This window comes from Cetorhinus maximus, chromosome 6 (genome assembly GCF_964194155.1).
Source record: "Cetorhinus maximus chromosome 6, sCetMax3.hap1.1, whole genome shotgun sequence".
Taxonomy (NCBI): domain Eukaryota; kingdom Metazoa; phylum Chordata; class Chondrichthyes; order Lamniformes; family Cetorhinidae; genus Cetorhinus; species Cetorhinus maximus.
The window spans coordinates 94,993,794-94,999,753 of NC_135884.1; positions in this window are offsets into that span (position 1 = coordinate 94,993,794).

Here is a 5,960-nt window from a genome sequence, read left to right on the forward strand (position 1 = left end):
CAAAAGGCAGCTGCAAGCCTCCAGCTGTCTCCACGGGAACCAAAGTGAACAGAACCTTATTTTGAATTTGTAAGGTGAAAATGCTTTGCCTGGTGTTTGGTTAAGTCTATAGATTGCTGTTGCCTTAAAGGAGATTAGTTTGGGAATTTGTTAAAATTTAAGATCGTAGTAATTTGAAGCCATGTGTATATATATTTTAATGTGCGTAAATTAATAAAATGTTTCATTTAGTTTAATGTAAAGCCTTGAGAATCTCAAACATAACACTTAAAATTATAGGTTATGATAGTTGTTTCAAGTTTCCCTCTGGGAATTTTAAATAACTCAGCTTTACCAACTGCATCAGTCATAACAATTGGGGGCTCGTCTGGGATATAATTTATATTTCAAATTCCTCGACTGGCTAGGAATTGGTGAATCTTAAAGATTATGAGTACGAGAAGTATCTTGAATTCAGGAGTTGGTGAGATATTTTAGAAGTGGTGAGACTTCAAGATGGCTTTGGCAATTGCTAAGACTTGTCTGGGAGGAGAAGAGATAACTCTGATTGGTTTGGAGAAAATAACCAAAAGTAAGCTAACAGAGTTGGCAGGTAAGTTAAAATTGGGGTTACCTGCGGGGGCTAGGAAATCAGATATAGTTAAAAGTATAGCACAGCATCTACAGTTGGAAGTGAAACCTGACACTCATGAGTCACAGCTGGAGGTAGTGAAACTTCAGTTACAAATGAAGGCGCTAGAATTTGAACAAGCAAAGGAACTGAAAAAGCTTGAATGTGACGCAAAGGACAGAAAAATGGCTTTTAAGACGGAACTAGGAATTGTGAGATAGGGAAGGAGGAAAGAGAAAAAGAGAGAGAGAGAGAATTCCAACTGCAAACATTGGCAGTTAGAAAAGAGGCGTCAGTAGATGAGGAAGGATTTATCTCTAGAGTAGAACCCAATGGAGATATGTTTAAATTTGTACAAGATCTTCCAAAGTTTGAGGAAAAAGATATTGAAGCATTCTTAATTTCATTTGGATGAAATCTGAAAAAGCGAGGCTCCAGAGTACCTGCAGATAATTTCTTCATATCAGGTTTAAAGGTCTGGACAGCGCTCTCAGCGATACCATTGGATGAAGGATGCCAGGGAGCGGTCTTTATGTGCCAGATACTATTCAGGTCCATGAATTTCTGAAATTCCACACTGGTGAAAGCTGTTCCATTATCAGAAACAATAATCTCAGGTAAACAATGTATACTGAAGGAATGATGCAACTTTTCAATAGCTGAGGCTGAAGTTGGGCTTTTTACTTCGTAGACATCAAGCCATTTTGAATGTGCATCGATGATGAATATGAACATGGTGCCTAGAAACGGTCCCACAAAGCCAATGTGCAGCTCAACCCAAGGTCGACCAGGCCATTCCCATGGGTGAAGAGGAGCTCAAACAGGTAGCTTCTGGGAACAGTGTTTAACCATGCACTCGATGTTACTGTCTATTCCTGGCCACCAGACATAACTAAGTGCCAGCATCTTCATCTTCGATATGTCTGGGTGTGCACTGTGGAGTTCTGCCAAAAGTGACTATCTACCCTGTGATGGGACCACGACTCTTGAACCCCACAGTAAAATTCCATCTTGACAACTCAGTTCAGTGTTTCTGAAATAAAATGGTCGTAAGGCATCAGGCACAAGTGTTCTTGGCCATCCTTGTAAAACAAAGTCATTGACTTTTGACAGTACTGGGTCTCTGTTCATCCAATTCTTGATCAGTTTGACACATACAGGTGATGAATCCAAGAAATTTAGCAATAACACGAACTGTTGTGGAACGGGTGTATTGATAAGACTACCCAGTAACATAAGATGACTAAGCACATCTGCAATAGCTATATGCGAGCCAGGGCGATACATGAATAAACTGATAGCATCAAAGCCCAACGTTAGATTCTTGCTGAAGCTATAGGCAGACCAACTTTTTCTTTGCTGAACAAACCTGTCAGCGGCTTATGGTAAAATGCAATTGAAAAATGTCGCCCGTGTAGGTATTGGTGAAACTTCTTGACACCAAATACAACTGATAATCCTTCTTTTTCCAATTGAGGACTTGGGAAAATGTTCTTGAAACGTAGCCAATGGGTCTCTCTGATTCATCCTTTATTTGTTGAGCTGGAACGCCTCCTACAACATGAGGAGAAACATCGCACATCAACACCAGCTCTTTATATGGGTCATAATGTATCAATAAACATGATGAATGAAGCAGTTTTTTCGCTGTTACAAAGGCGCCGATCGGAGTTGCATCTGCTCACGCCATTTTACATGGGCGGGCCAATTAAGGCCCGCCCAGCATGACGCTCGCCCAGAAGCGCAGAGATCTCCCCGGGGCACGGAGGTGCCTCAGGGAGATTTGTTTCAGTGCTAAAGTTTTAAATAAAGGTTTTTAACACTTTTAAAACATGTCCCCTCATGTGACACTATCACATGAGTTGGGACATGTCAAAGAATAAATGTATAAATTTTTATTAGATTTTAAAACACTTCATGAAACCTCATCCCACCCGTGGATGAGGTTTCATGAAAAATGCGAAGGCCGCCTGGGCTCTTTGCCTGTCCACCAACCTTAAGGTTGGATGGGCAGCTCATTAAATTGAACTAATTAGGTTTTAAATCACCTTAATAGGCCTTTGATAGTTCAGCGGGCGCACAGCCGGCCGCGTGCCCGCCAAACTGAAAATCTAAATGACACGTGGTGATGTCGGGACACCCACCCAACATCACCACGCGTCATTTTACGTGTCAGCGTGTGGGCCCCACCCCCGCTCGCCAAGAGTATACATTAGTAGTAGCAGCCTCAGTTAGCTCAATCAGATTCATTTGTTGTTTTGCTGTTTGCCTATCCTTTGTTCTGCACTGCCTAACCAGGTGACCTTTCCCGTGGCAATAATTGCATTCTGCCTCTCTGAATCATGTTGAGATCAAAAAAGAGAGGTGTTAGATGTCTTGAAGAATATTAAGGTGGATAAGTCCCCAGGGCCAGATGGGATCTACCCCAGAGTACTGAGGGAGGCAAGGGAGGAGATTGCTGGGGCCTTGACAGAAATCTTTGTATCCTCACTGGCTACGGGTGAGGTCCCAGAGTTCTGGAGATTGGCCAATGTTGTTCCATTGTTTAAGAAGGGTAGCAGGGATAATGCAGGAAATTACAGGCCGGTGAGCCTTACGTCAGTGGTAGGGATATTATTGGAGAAGATTCTTCGTGACAGGATTTACTACCATTTGGAAGCAAAAAGGCGTATTAGTGAGAGGCAGCATGGTTTTGTGAAGGGGAGGTCGTGTCTCACTAACTTGATCAAGTTTTTCGATGATCGACGATGGAAGGGCAGTGGATGTTATCTACATGGATTTCAGTAAGGCCTTTGACAAGGTCCCTCATGGCAGACTGGTACAGAAGGTAAAGTCGCATGGGATCAGAGGTGAGCTGGCAAGATGGATACAGAATTGGCTTGGTCATAGAAGACAGAGGGTAGCAGTTGAAGGGTGCTTTTCTGAATGGAGAGCTGTGACTAGTGGTGTTCTGCAGGGATCAGTGCTGGGACCTTTGCTGTTTGTAGTATACGTAAATGATTTGGAGGAAAATGTAACTGGGCTAATTAGTAAGTTTGCAGACGACACTAAGGTTGGAGGAGTTGCAGATAGTGAAGAGGATTGTCAAACAATACAACGGGATATACATCGATTGGAGACTTGGGCAGAGAAATGGCAGATGGAGTTTAATCCGGACAAATGCGAGGTAATGCATTTTGGAAGGCCTAATACAGGTAGGAATTATACAGTAAATGGCAGAACCCTTAAGTGCATTGACAGGCAGAGGGCTCTGGGTGTACAGGTCCACAGGTCACTGAAAGTGGCAACGCAGGTGGATAAGGTAGTCAGGAAGGCATATGGCATGCTTGCCTTCATCAGCAGAGGTATTGAGTATAAAAGCTGAGAAGTCATGCTGCAGCTGTATAGAACCTTGGTTAGGCCACACTTGGAATATTGCGTGCAATTCTGGTCACCACATTACCAGAAGGATATGGAGGCGTTGGAGAGGGTGCAGAGGAGGTTTACCAGGATGCTGCCTGGTCTGGAGGTTATTAGCTATGAGGAGAGGTTGGAGAAATTCGGATTGTTCTCATTAGAGCGACAGAGATTGAGGGGTGACTTAATAGAAATTTACAAAATTATGAGTGGCATGGACAGAGTAGATAGTCAAAAGCTTTTTCCCAGGGTGGAAGAGTCAATTACTAGGGAACATAGATTTAAGGTGAGAGGAGAAAACTATAGAGGAGATGTGCGAGGCAAGTTTTTACGCAGAGGGTAGTGAGTATCTGGAATTCACTGCCAAAGGAGGTGGTGGAAGCGGGTACAAAAGTGGTGTTTAAGAGGCAGCTTGACAAATACATGAATAGAATGGGAATAGAGGGATACAGACCCCAGAAGTGCAAAATGTTTTAGTTTGACAGGCAATATGATCGGTGCAGGCTTGGAGGGCCGAAGGGCCTGTTCCTGTGCTGTACTTTTCTTTGTTCTTTGTACAAACGTCTGCTCCTTAATTTCTTCCACTTATGTAGCAAATGCTTATCTTATTAGCTGACATGTTACCATTAGGCTTCCTAAGTCTTTGTGTAGTGGGCATTGAATCACTTTAAATATCTGCTGTTCTGTTTGTCACTGCACACTCAGTAGCAGGTTCCCGCCCCAACATGGAGTCCGGCGCCACTATCCACATGCCGCAAAGCCTGCAAGTCTCTCATGGCACATTCCATAGCGAGGCAAAGTTCCAGGGCACGCTTGAAATCTACATCAGATTTGGCTAGCAAGCAGTGCTGTACGCCATCGTCCTCGACGCCGCATAAAGTCTGTGCCGCAACAAATCATTCAAGGCATCCCCAAACTCACAGTGTTCGGTTAACTGTTTCAGATTCACCACAAAGGTAGCAATGGACTCTCCCAGGGCACGAACTCTCAAATTAAACTTTAACAAATTACACGCTGCATGATCACAGACAGTTTGGGCTGAAAGTGCAATTTCACGAGTTCCACTAACTCACTGTATGAACTGGGCATGTTTGGGCAGTCAGGTTTCGAACCAGGTTATACGTTTTGCTTCCACATGCACTCAGCAGGATAACTTTATGGCCAGGATTTCCCGGTCGGTGAGCGGGGGGAGGGGCCCACTCGCCAATGCGTAAAATGACGCGGGAACTCCCAACGTCACCACGCCCCATTTCAATTTTCAGGTCGGCGGGGGCTCAGCCGAATCAGCTGTGCGCCCGCTGACCTGTCAATGGCCTGTTGAGGCCATTGACAAAGGAATTAATGTAATTAGTGGACCTGCCCGTCCAATCTTAATGTTGGCGGACAGGCTGGGAGCCCTGGCGAGCATTGGAAAAAGCACAAAACCTCATCCCCGGGCGGGGTGAGATTTTACGTATGTTTATAAATTTTTAATGAAAGCAAAACTGAAAGTGATGGACATGTCCCAACTCATGTGACAGTGTCACATGAGGGGACATGTCAGGGAAATTTTTTTTTCTGTTTTTAATATTTTTTAATGTGTAGCCAACCTCCCTGAGGCTGTACTTAGCCTTAGGGAGATGGGTGCGCTCTTTCGTGCACATGCGTGAAAGAGCGCTCTCTCGGCTCAGGGAACCCACCCCCCGCCCGCACGGGGAGTGCATAGCACTTTCTTACGGACGTCACGCTGGGCGGGCTTTAATTGGCCCGCCCATGTAAAATGGTGGTATGCCCCCAATGGTGGTATGCTGGTCATAGGCGAGCTTCCACGTGCCCGCTCTTGAACTTCCCCCCCAACAGGGGGAAAATTCTGCCCTATGTCTTTCTTCAGCAGTAATCTCGTTTATATTGAAATAGAACCCGAGTTGCTCGACATACTGACTCCAGTCTTCAATGTTAGCATCATATGAATCAA